Source organism: Phacochoerus africanus, chromosome 11 (assembly GCF_016906955.1).
Source record: "Phacochoerus africanus isolate WHEZ1 chromosome 11, ROS_Pafr_v1, whole genome shotgun sequence".
NCBI classification, from domain to species: domain Eukaryota; kingdom Metazoa; phylum Chordata; class Mammalia; order Artiodactyla; family Suidae; genus Phacochoerus; species Phacochoerus africanus.
The window spans coordinates 73,685,109-73,696,290 of NC_062554.1; the positions used below are offsets into that span (position 1 = coordinate 73,685,109).

General features: G+C 37.2%; 1 pseudogene; it reads left to right on the top strand.

Annotated features, from left to right (window-relative positions):
- The first annotated feature begins 3,869 nt into the window (after positions 1-3,869).
- LOC125112156 (prothymosin alpha-like) lies at positions 3,870-4,443 on the top strand (annotated as a pseudogene).
- Positions 4,444-11,182: the final 6,739 nt, after the last annotated feature.

Below are 11,182 nucleotides of genomic sequence, written 5' to 3' on the forward strand. Positions count from 1 at the left end.
TTCAGCCACAAGGGGGCAGACATCAGAAGTAAGAGAAGCTACAATTCTATTGTCTGCAAAAAGGTCACTACACCAAAAGCCCATAAAAATGAAAAGACAGTGAACTATAACTCAGATAAGGGAGAAAGAAAAAAAAAAACAGGACAACAGCTAAGTGATCTGCTGATTATCAGCCTTCAGGAAAAAGACTTTAGACTGATGATGCAAGACATTGGAAATAAACTGGAGGCAGATTGATAATTTATGGGAAACATTGAGCAAAGAAATACAACTAAAACTTAAGCAGAGATGCAAAATACAGTAACTGAAATAAATTCATTAGAAGCAACCAACAGCAGAATGCAAGAGGCAGAAGAATGAATAAGCAAGGTGGAGGAGAATAGTGGAAATCACTGATGTGGAACAGAAAAAGGAGAAAAGACTGAAAAGAAATGAAGACAGTCTTGGAGAAATCTGGGACAAGGGTAAATGCACCAACATCCAAAATATAAGGGTGCCAGAAGGAGAAGAGAGAGAGAAAGGGACAGAAGAAATATTCAAAGATATAATAGCTGAAAACTTCCCTAACATGGAAGCACAACAAATACCATACAAAATAAACCCAAGGAGGAACACCGTGAGACACATACTAATCAAACTGACCAAAATTAAAGAAAAAGAGAAAATATTGAAATCAGCTAGGGAAAAGAAACAAATAACATACAAGGGAATCCTGATAAGGTTATCGGCAGATTTTTCAGCAGAAACTCTAGGCAGGAAGGGTGTGGCATAATATACTTAACATGATGAAAGGAAAAAAAACTACAACCAAGATTACTTTACCCAACAAGGCTCTTGTTCAGATTTGAAGGAGAAATCAAAAGCTTTACAGATAAGCAAAAGCTAAGAGATTTCAGCAACACTAAACCAGCTTTACAACAAATACTAAAGGAACTTCTCTAGATAAGAAAAGGCCACAACCAGAAACAAAAATACCACAAATGACAAGGCTCACCAGTAAAGGCATATATACAGTAAAGATACGAAATATTCCATGCATAATTATGCTACCAAAATCGGAAATCGTGAGGAGAGTACAAATGCAGGACAATGGAGATGCACTTGCAATTAAGAGACCAACAACTTAAAACAATCTCATTCATATATCTATATATATATATATAGGAGTCTATATATATATATATATATATATATATATATATATAGACTCCTATATCAAAACTTCAGGACAATGGAGATGCACTTGCAATTAAGAGACCAACAACTTAAAACAATCATATATATATACACACACACACATATATATATATACACAGACTCCTATATCAAAACTTCAGGGTAACTGCAAATCAAATACCTACAATTGATACATAAACAAATTTAAAAAATCAACTCAAATACAACACTAAAGATAGTCATCGAACCACAAGAGGAAAGAACAAGAGAAGAGGGGAAGAAAAAAGAGCAACAAAAACAAATCCAAAACAGTTAATAAAATGGCAATAGGAACAAACATATCAAAATTACTTTAAATGTTAATGGACTAAACGCCCCAACCGAAAGACACAGGCTGGCTGAATGGATACAAAAACAAGACCCATATATATACTGTCTTGAAGAGACCCACCTCACTTCTAGGGACACATACAAATTGAAAGTGAGAGGAAGTAAGAAAATATTCCACACAAACTGGAATCAAAAAAAGCTGGAGTAGCAATACACATATCAGACAAAATAGACCTTAAAATGAATATTTTAAGAGACAAGGAAGGACATTACATAATGATCAAAGGATCAATCCAAGAAGAAGATATAACAATTTTAAATATTTATGCAGCCAACATAGGATCACCACAATGTATAAGGCAACTGCTAACAACCTTAAAAGGAGAAATCAATAATAACACAATAATAATGGGGGATTTGTATAGTTGATGTCAGAGAATGTTTTGCCCATGTTCTCTTCTAGATGTTTGATGGTGTCTTGTCTTATGTTTAAGTCTTTAAGCTATTTTGAGTTTATTTTTGTGCATGGTGTGTGGGCATGTTCCAGTTTTGTTGATTGACATACAGCCATCCAGTTCTACCTGTACCACCTGCTGAAGAGACTGTCTTTTTCCCATTTTATATTCTTGCCTCCTTTATCAAAGATTAATTGACCACAGGTCTGGGTTTATTTCTGGGTTCGCTACTCTGTTCCATTGGTCTGTATGTCTGTTTTTGTACCAGTCCTATACTGTCTTGATTACTGTAGCTTTGTAATATTATCTGAAGTCTGGGAGAGCTCTTCCTCCTGCTTGGTTTTTGTTCCTCAGGATTTCTTTAGCAATTCTGGGTCTTCTATGATCCACATAAATTTTTGGATTGTCTGTTCTAGTTCTGTGAAAAATGTCATGGGTCTTTGATAGGGCTTGCATTGAATCTGTAGATTGCTCTGTGAAGTATGGCCATTTTAACATTAATTCTTTCAATCCAGGAGTATGTAATATCTTTCCATTTCTCTGAATCCTCTTTAATTTCCTTCACTAAAATTTTTTAGTTCTCAGCATATAAGTTTTTCATCTCTTTGGTCAGGTTTATTCCTAGGTATTTAATTTTGGGGAGTGCAATTTTAAGACATTACATCTAAAAAAATCAGAATATATATTCATTTCAAGTACACTTAGAACATTCTCTAGGACTGACCATATACTGTGGCACAAAACTAACCTCAACAAATTTAAGAGTATAGAAATTATTTCAGATATCTTCTCTGACCACAATGGCATGAAACTGGAAATCAACCACAGGAAAAAAAAATAAAATAAAAAACTACATGGAGACTAAGTAACATCCTACTAAAAAAACTAAAGGGTCAATGAGGAAATCCAAAAGGAGATTAAAAAATACCTCCAGACAAATTATAATGAAAACACAATCAATCAAAATCTATGGGATGTGGCAAAAGAAGTGCTTAGAGGGAAGTTCATCACAATACAGGACTTCCTCAAAAAGAAGAAAAATCTCAAATTGACAACTTAACCCACCACCTAAAAGGATTAGAAAAATAAGAACAAACTTTTAGGTTTTCCTAAAGCCAGCAGAAGGAAGGAAATCATAAAGATCAGGGAGGAATTCAATAAAATAGAGATTCAAAAACCAATACAAAAAAAAAAATCAATAAAGCCAAGAGCTTGTTCTTTGAAAGGGAAAACAAAATTGACACCCTCTGGCCAGATTCACCAAGAAGAGGAATGAAAGAACTCAAAATAAGAAATAAAAAATGATAAATCTCAACAGATACTGCAGAAATACAAAAATACCATAAGAGAATACTCTGAACAATTATATGACAACAAATCTGACAACCTAGAAGAAATGGACAGCTTTCTAGAGACATACAGCCCACCCAAACTGAATCAGGAAGAAAGAGATCAATTGAACAGACCAATCACTAGAGATTAAATTGAATGTCATAAAAAAAAAACTCCCTACAAACAAAAATCCAGGACCAGATGGTTTCACAGGTGAATTCTACCAAACATACAAAAAAAGAACTTAGAAATCCTTCTTAAACTTTTCCAAAAGGGTGAAGAAGGAATAACCTCAGACTCACAGACTTTAAAAAATTTATGGTTACCAAAAGGGACAGTTTTCGGGGTGAGGCCAGTAGATGGACTGGGAGTTTGGGATTGGCGTATGCCCACTGAGGTATACGGAATGAAGTCTGGCCAAAGGGGACTTGCTGTATAGCACAGAGAACTCCACCCAATGTTCTGTGATAATCTATGCGGGAAAAGAATCTAAAAGAGAATGTATGTACATATATGTGTAAGTGGATCACTTTGTTGTACAACATAAATTATCATAAAATTGTGAATCCCCCTATTGGTTGCTCTGAAAAGACATCTTTGCATTGTTCCCGTGTCTGGCTCTCCATTGGCCACAGCCACCTCCACCGGGTCTCCTCTGCCACCTTGGACTCTGGCAGCTTTATTGTCAGAGTCCTTGGACTCCTGCTCCTTTTCAATCTGCTGCATTGTATCACCAGCATGCCCCATCATGTCAGATGCAGCCATGGACACCAGCTCCAAGATCACCACCAAGGACTTAAAAAAGAAGGATGTTGCAGATGAGGTGGAGAATGAGAGAGAGGCACATGCTAATGGGAATGCTAATGAGGAAAATGGGGAGCAGGAGGCTGACAATGAGGTAGAGGAATAAGGTGGAGAGGAAGAGGAGGAGGAGGAAGGTGATGGTGAAGAAGAAGATGGAGATAAGGATGAGGAGGCTGAGGCAGCTACAGACAAACGGACAGCTGAAGATGATGAGGATGACAATGTTGACACCAAAAAGCAAAAGACTGATGAGGATGACCAGATAGCAAAAAAGGAAAAGTTAAAAAAAAAAAAAAAGCCACTGCGACCCATTCACCCTCCACTGCCCATCTCAGAAGAATCCTAACCCTGGTCACCTTCAAGTAGAGAGTCCTGCCTGCCCACCCACTGCAGGCAGTGTCACCTGCAGATGACATACGCTCTCTACCACCTGACCAAAACTACATGTGAATTTGCAATAGGGGAGGAAAAAAAAAAAACCCAAACTTACAAGGCTGTGCTTTTTTTCTTAAAGTACTTTAGAAAGGAAAATTTGTATTTTTTATTTGCATTTTATATTTTTGTACATATTGTTAGCGGTCAGCCATTTTTAATGATCTCAGATGACCAAACCAGCCTTTGGAGCATTCGCTGCCCTACTTCTAACTTTGCTTGTGGTGTGACTATGTTCATTATTATCTCAAAGGAGAAAAAAAAAAAACTTGTAAAAAAGCGAAAACAACAAAAATCTTATTCTGAGCATTCCAGTAAATTTTTTTGTGTATGCACTTAGCTGTATTATAAGAGGCTGGTTTGCATGAGATGGTTAAAAAGACCAAAGATAAAAAGTTTCATTTTTTTTCCTTTTTTGTCTCTGAAGTTGATGTTTATTTATTTATTTTTGGCTAGTTTGATATGCGTGAAACAATGTTGTCCAACAATAAACTGGAATTTTATTTTGCTTGAGTTGTTCTAACAAAAATAAACAACCCTAAAAAACTTGCCAATTAACTATACTTCAACAAACCTTAAAAAAAAATCTATTGCATTTCTGTATACTAACAATGAAATAATAGAAACAGAATGTAAAAAAAACTCTACCTTTTAAAATGGCACCCCCAAAATAAAATACCTAGAAATAAAACTGACAAGGTGAAAATTTTATACTTCTGAGAACTATAAAATATTAATCGAGGAAATTAAAGAGGATTCAAAGAAATGGTAACATACCCCATGCTCCTGGTTTGAAGAATTTACTTTTTAAAATGTCTGTACTACCCAAAACAGTCTATAGATTGGCATAACACTCCCAGACTTCAGACAATATTACAAAACTACAGTAATCAAGACTGTGTGGGACTGGTATAGACAGATCAATGGAATAGAACAGAAAACCCAGAAATGAACTCAGATACCTATTATTAATTAATCTTTGACAAAGGAGGCAAGAATATAAAATGAGAAAATGATGGTCTTTTTAGCAAGCGGTGCTGGCAAAACTGGACAGTTGCATGTAAATCAATGAAACTAGAACACACCCTCACACATTCACAAAAATAAACATAAAAAAAATAAAAACTCCTAGAAGAGAACATATACAAAACATTATCAGGCAAAACATTCTTTGACATCAACTCTAAAAATGTTTTCTTAGGTCAGTCTCCCAAGGCAATAGAAATAAAAGCAAAAATAAACAAATGGGACCTAATCAAACTTAAAGGTTTTTGCACAGCAAAGGACACAATGAAAAAAATGAAAATAGCAATCTACAGAATGGGAGAATATAGCTACAGACAATGCAACCAATAAGGGCTTAATCTCCAAATTATACAAACAAGTCATATAACTCAATAAAAAGAATAATCCAATCAAAAATGGGGAGAAGACCTCAGTAGTTATTTCTTCAAAGAAGATATACTATGGATGGCCAGCAAGAACATGAAAAAAATGCTCATCACCAATTTTTGAAGAAATGCAAATCAAAACTACAATGAGGTATCACACACTAGTCAGAATGGCCATCATCAAAAACTCTACAATGAGAAATCCTGGAAAGAATGTGGAGAAAAGGGGACTCTCCTACACTTTGAGGGGAATGTAAACTGATGCAGCCACTACTGAGAACAGTATGAAGTTTCTTTAAAAAATTGAAAACAGAGTTACAATATGATCCAGCAATACCACTCCTGGGCATATAAGAGAAAACTATAATTTGAAAAGACACGTGCACCCCAATATTCATTGTAGCACTATTTACAATAGCCAAAACATGGAAGCAACCTAAATATCCACTGACAGATGAATGGATGAAGAATACATGGTACATATATACAATTAAACATTACTCAGCCATAAAAAAAAGAATGAAATAACATCATTTGCAGTAACATGGATGGAACTACATCATACTACGTAAGGTAATTCAGAAAGAGAAAGACAAATATCATATGATATCACTTAAATGTGTAATCTATGTTGTACATATATGCAATGGAATATTACTCAGCCATTAAAAAGAGTGACATAATGCCATTCATAGCAACATGGATGGACCTAGAAATTATCATACTAAGTGAAGTTAGACTGTGAAAGACAAATATCATGGTATCTCTTACATGCAGAATCTAAGAAAAGGACACAAATGAACTTATTTGCAGAAGATAAAAAGAAAACAAATTTAGGGTTACAAAAGGGCACAAATGGGGGCAGAGGGATGGACTGGGGGTCTGGGATTATCATATGCACACTGAGTTATATAGAATGGCCAATGGGAACTGCTGTATAGCAGAGAACTCTACCCTTTATTCTGTGATATTCTATATGGAAGAAGAATCTGAAAGAGAATGGATGTATGTATATGTATCACTGAATCACTTTGTGTACAGTATAAATTATCAGAACATTATAAATCAGCTATACTTCAAAAAAATTCTTAAAAGAGAAAAATAAAATATGACACTGTTTCCTGTTACATAATGGAAAAAGACTCACAGACATAGAAAACAAATTTATGGTTGCAAAAGAGGAAAGGTGTGGGGAAGTGAGGGATAAATTAGGAGTCTGTATTAGTAGATATAAACTACCATATATAAAACAGGTAAATAACAAGGTCCTACTGTATAGTACAGGGAATTATATTCAATATGCTGTAATAAACCATAATGGAAAAGAATATAGAAAAAAGTATATATATATGTATATATGTATGTATAACTGAATCACTTTGCTGTACATTATAAACTAACAAAACACTATAAATCAACTATATTTCAAATAAAAACGTAACCAAAATAAGGTGGCATTTCATTTGGCATCTTCTTCTGTCATTGTTCGCTGTTGTCAAGAACATTTTAAAAGTAACATCTACCAGTTGAGAAGGATTCATTCCAAACACATCATCTAATTTTTACAACTTTCTTCTGAAAGTTATCTGAGTCACTTTGTCCAAAAAAGGTCAAATTTACCATTTCCTTACTTTCAAGGGCCCCGGGATCTGCATCAGTATAACTTGCATAGGCCTGAGAGACCATCGCCAAAAATTCAGAAGAGCCTTCATTTGGTTTTTGCTGAATTTCTTGACTTTTTTTTTTTCATACTCTTTTGCTTTGGTACCCCTTTTCAAAGCCCTGCCAAGATGCATTGACAGTAGAGCTTTATTAAGGGCATTCCTCCTTGATGGGGTCCTGATTTGTTTAAACTGTGGGTACTGCCAAATGGGCTTCAGCTGTATCATTTGGCCCTGTTAGCTGGAGCTCGTACACTTCTTCCCTGGCCTTATCAATGACCATTTTCCCTTCATCTCTTGTAAGCATATCCTCCCTAGTAAGGAGGGCTGTGATCTTTAATTCAATAAGTCTGAGGTGAAGAAAGGATTATGCATCCAAAGAAACCCAGCTGGATGGCCATTTGCATGAACGCCTGCCACAGGATATGGGCACAAAGGAAATTGCCCTGCTCCAGAAGTGGCTACAGGTTCAACTTGAGTGCCTTATTAGGTCTAAGATGACAATATCACACTAAGTCTCTGTGCCCCAGGAGCTAACACAGGTCTTTCTAATTAATTATTAAAAGCGGGGGTTAGACCATTTCTTGATTCCCAGTGTCAGGATTGGGGCTGGATAGAAACAGGAAGTGGTGGATATAATGACTAGAGTAGCTGGGCGGAGGTTGAAGAAACATACCCTCACCCTCATTCCTTTTCATCCTGTGTGATAGATTTCCCTTGGTTTCTTTTATCTTAATGTGACACCTGTCTTTTTTCCACCCTCATGTCATAGCACAAATGCTTGCACATAGAGGCAGATAGAGGATTTCATCATTCTTCCCTTCCTCACAAGATGGCTATAGAGCCATTCAAAGACCACAGTAAAACCATAAATAGCAAGTGATCAAATCGAACCATTAAAAGGATGCCCTTTTCTCTTGGCATCAACTAACTGGGCTTAATTCTGGGAAAGGGCTTTGGGTGATTTGTAGGAGCCAAGAGGAAACTTTCTCTTCTCCTGGGACTGTCCAACTTGCAGACAAGTGAAGACAGGTTGTTGTTGTTCATTTCCTCCATTTAACATCAGACTGTTAACAGAGAAATGGTACCAAGACAAAAAGAAATGAAGAAACCAAAGAACAAACAAAAAACTCTAAATAGACCCTTAAAGTTTGGTCTTGAGGTTTTACATATCCCAAAAACAATCAACTCAACCCCAATGCAATGTGACCCCTTGGAGAGCTGTTGCACCCAGACCAGTGGCACAGGAGACCAAAAATGATATACTGAACAGAGTAAGGGTGATAATACATGGTGCACAGGGTCCCAAAATAATCTTGCCTAATCCCTATGTAGAGATCCTATCAGGTACTGTGGCCATACATTCTTACAATAAAGTATCTTCTCCTCAGACATGGATTCACAGCTGTAATCAGATCACTTATCCAAAATGCACTTCAGGGAGTTCCTGTTGTGGTGCAGTGGAAACGAATCCGACTACTATCCATGAATGTGTGGGTTCGATCCCTGACTTCACTCAGTGGGTCAGGGATCCAACATTGCTGTGAACTGTGGTGTAGGTCACAGACGTGGCTTGGATTCTGCCGCTGAGGCTGTGGCATAGGCTGGCAGCTGCATCAGAAGTAAGAGAGGGAGTTCCCGTCGTGGTGCAGTGGTTAACGAATCCGACTAGGAACCATGAGGTTGAGGGTTCGGTCCCTGCCGTTGCTCAGTGGCTTAACGATCCGGCGTTGCCATGAGCTGTGGTGTAGGTTGCAGACGCGGCTCGGATCCCGCGTTGCTGTGGCTCTGGCGTAGGCCGGTGACTACAGCTCTGATTCAACCCCTAGCCTGGGAACCTCCATATGTCGCGGGAGCGGCCCAAGAAATAGCAACAACAACAACAAAGACAAAAGACCAAAAAAAAAAAAAAAAAAGAAGTAAGAGAGGCTACAATTCTATTGTCTGCAAAAAGGACACCACACCAAAAACCTGTAGCCTGATCGACCCTGGCTTGGGAACTTCCATATGCCTCATATGCAGCCCTAAAAAGCAAAACAAAACAAAAACGAAAACGCAAAAGCAAGAAACACTCAGAGGACTTTAGAAAGTTAAAACATTCCCCATTTTTTAAAGACAGAAATACCAAACAAAACACAAACGGCACACAAAAATGCCCAAAGAAACAAAGGAACCAGTTTACAGATGGGGTAAAAGTCCAGGAACTATTTCCTGTCTTCAACAGTCACCTCACTCAAATACAAAACAAACTGACTTATTCCCGAGGAAAAAGCTCCAAAGAGAGGAATGAGTTTCTGGCTATAAGCACTATAGTGACTTACCCAACTGTATTGAGCCCATCATTTCCTAGATGTCCATTCTGTGCTCCAACTGCCAAGCCCTAGGGCAATCAGTCCCACCTCAGGGGAATCTTGAAGGGAAGCTTCTCAGGACAAGGGGTCGGGGAAGCTATAGGGTCTTACCTGAAAATTCCCTAACTGGGGCCAGCTGACCACCAGCAGCACGGATCCTAGCTGATTTTGTCAAAATTTGTCAAAGTCCAACCTCATACTGCTCACCACACAACAGGCCAATAAATCAAGAGATGAGTTGTTGGGACAAGGAATAGTGACTTTATTTGGAAAGCCAGCAGAGTGAGAAGATGGTGGGCTAGCGCCCCAAAGAACCATCTTCCCTGAGTTAGAAATCAGGCTTCTTTTGCTCTAAAAGGGGAGGGGTTAAAGGCCTAGTTCCGGCCTTACTCCAGAAACCGCATGTTAATTTCTTCCTGAAGCCATTCACAGGTGGACCTGATCAGGGTTTTTGAGCTAAACAAAGGCATTTTAGCTTAATTCTCATTACCTGGGTGGCAGGGTTCCCAGAGATGGGCCATTATGTAAAATTTAAGTTTATAGACAACATCCCATTAGTGATTAACTTGTAATAGAAAACAAAGGCTCTTCCTTATCAAGATGAGAAAAGACCTATGAAAGAAAAAGCCAAAGATAAAGCCAGAATTGTTCCATTCCGTTATATAAAAATTTAAAACAAATATACCAAAAGATATTAACAAAAAAAATAAAAGCCAGAACATTTTAGAATATGGCTATTTAATGAAAGTTTAATATCCTGAGTATATACAGAGCTCTTGGAGTTTTGAAAAACCAAGATATTTTTCAAATTTCAGTTGATTCCTAATTAATTCTATACAGAAGATCACTTCATGCAGATACCTTGAGGTACATTATGCAAATAATGTAACTTGGAAGAACATCAGGAAATCACAGTACTCAAAGCTCAGCTTTCTATGGATGTTTTTTGGGAATCAGGGGAGGGGAGGATTAATTTTAATGGCCCCTATGTTTGGTTATGCCTTCTTTACACATTTTCCACACTAATATTAATTAAGACTAGGTTATACTGAGCAGAAATTTGGAACCTAAGTGGCCCATCTGTCTTAGAGTGCATATTCAATTTTATTTTTCTAAAGAGAAACTTGGCCAAGCTCTAGAGTACTCCCTCAGAAACTCATGATTATTAGACATCTAAATTTTCCCAAAAGATGTCGCTCCTACACTTACTCAGTGTCCTCTATTGTCTTCCTACTTTTTCCCCCTAGATC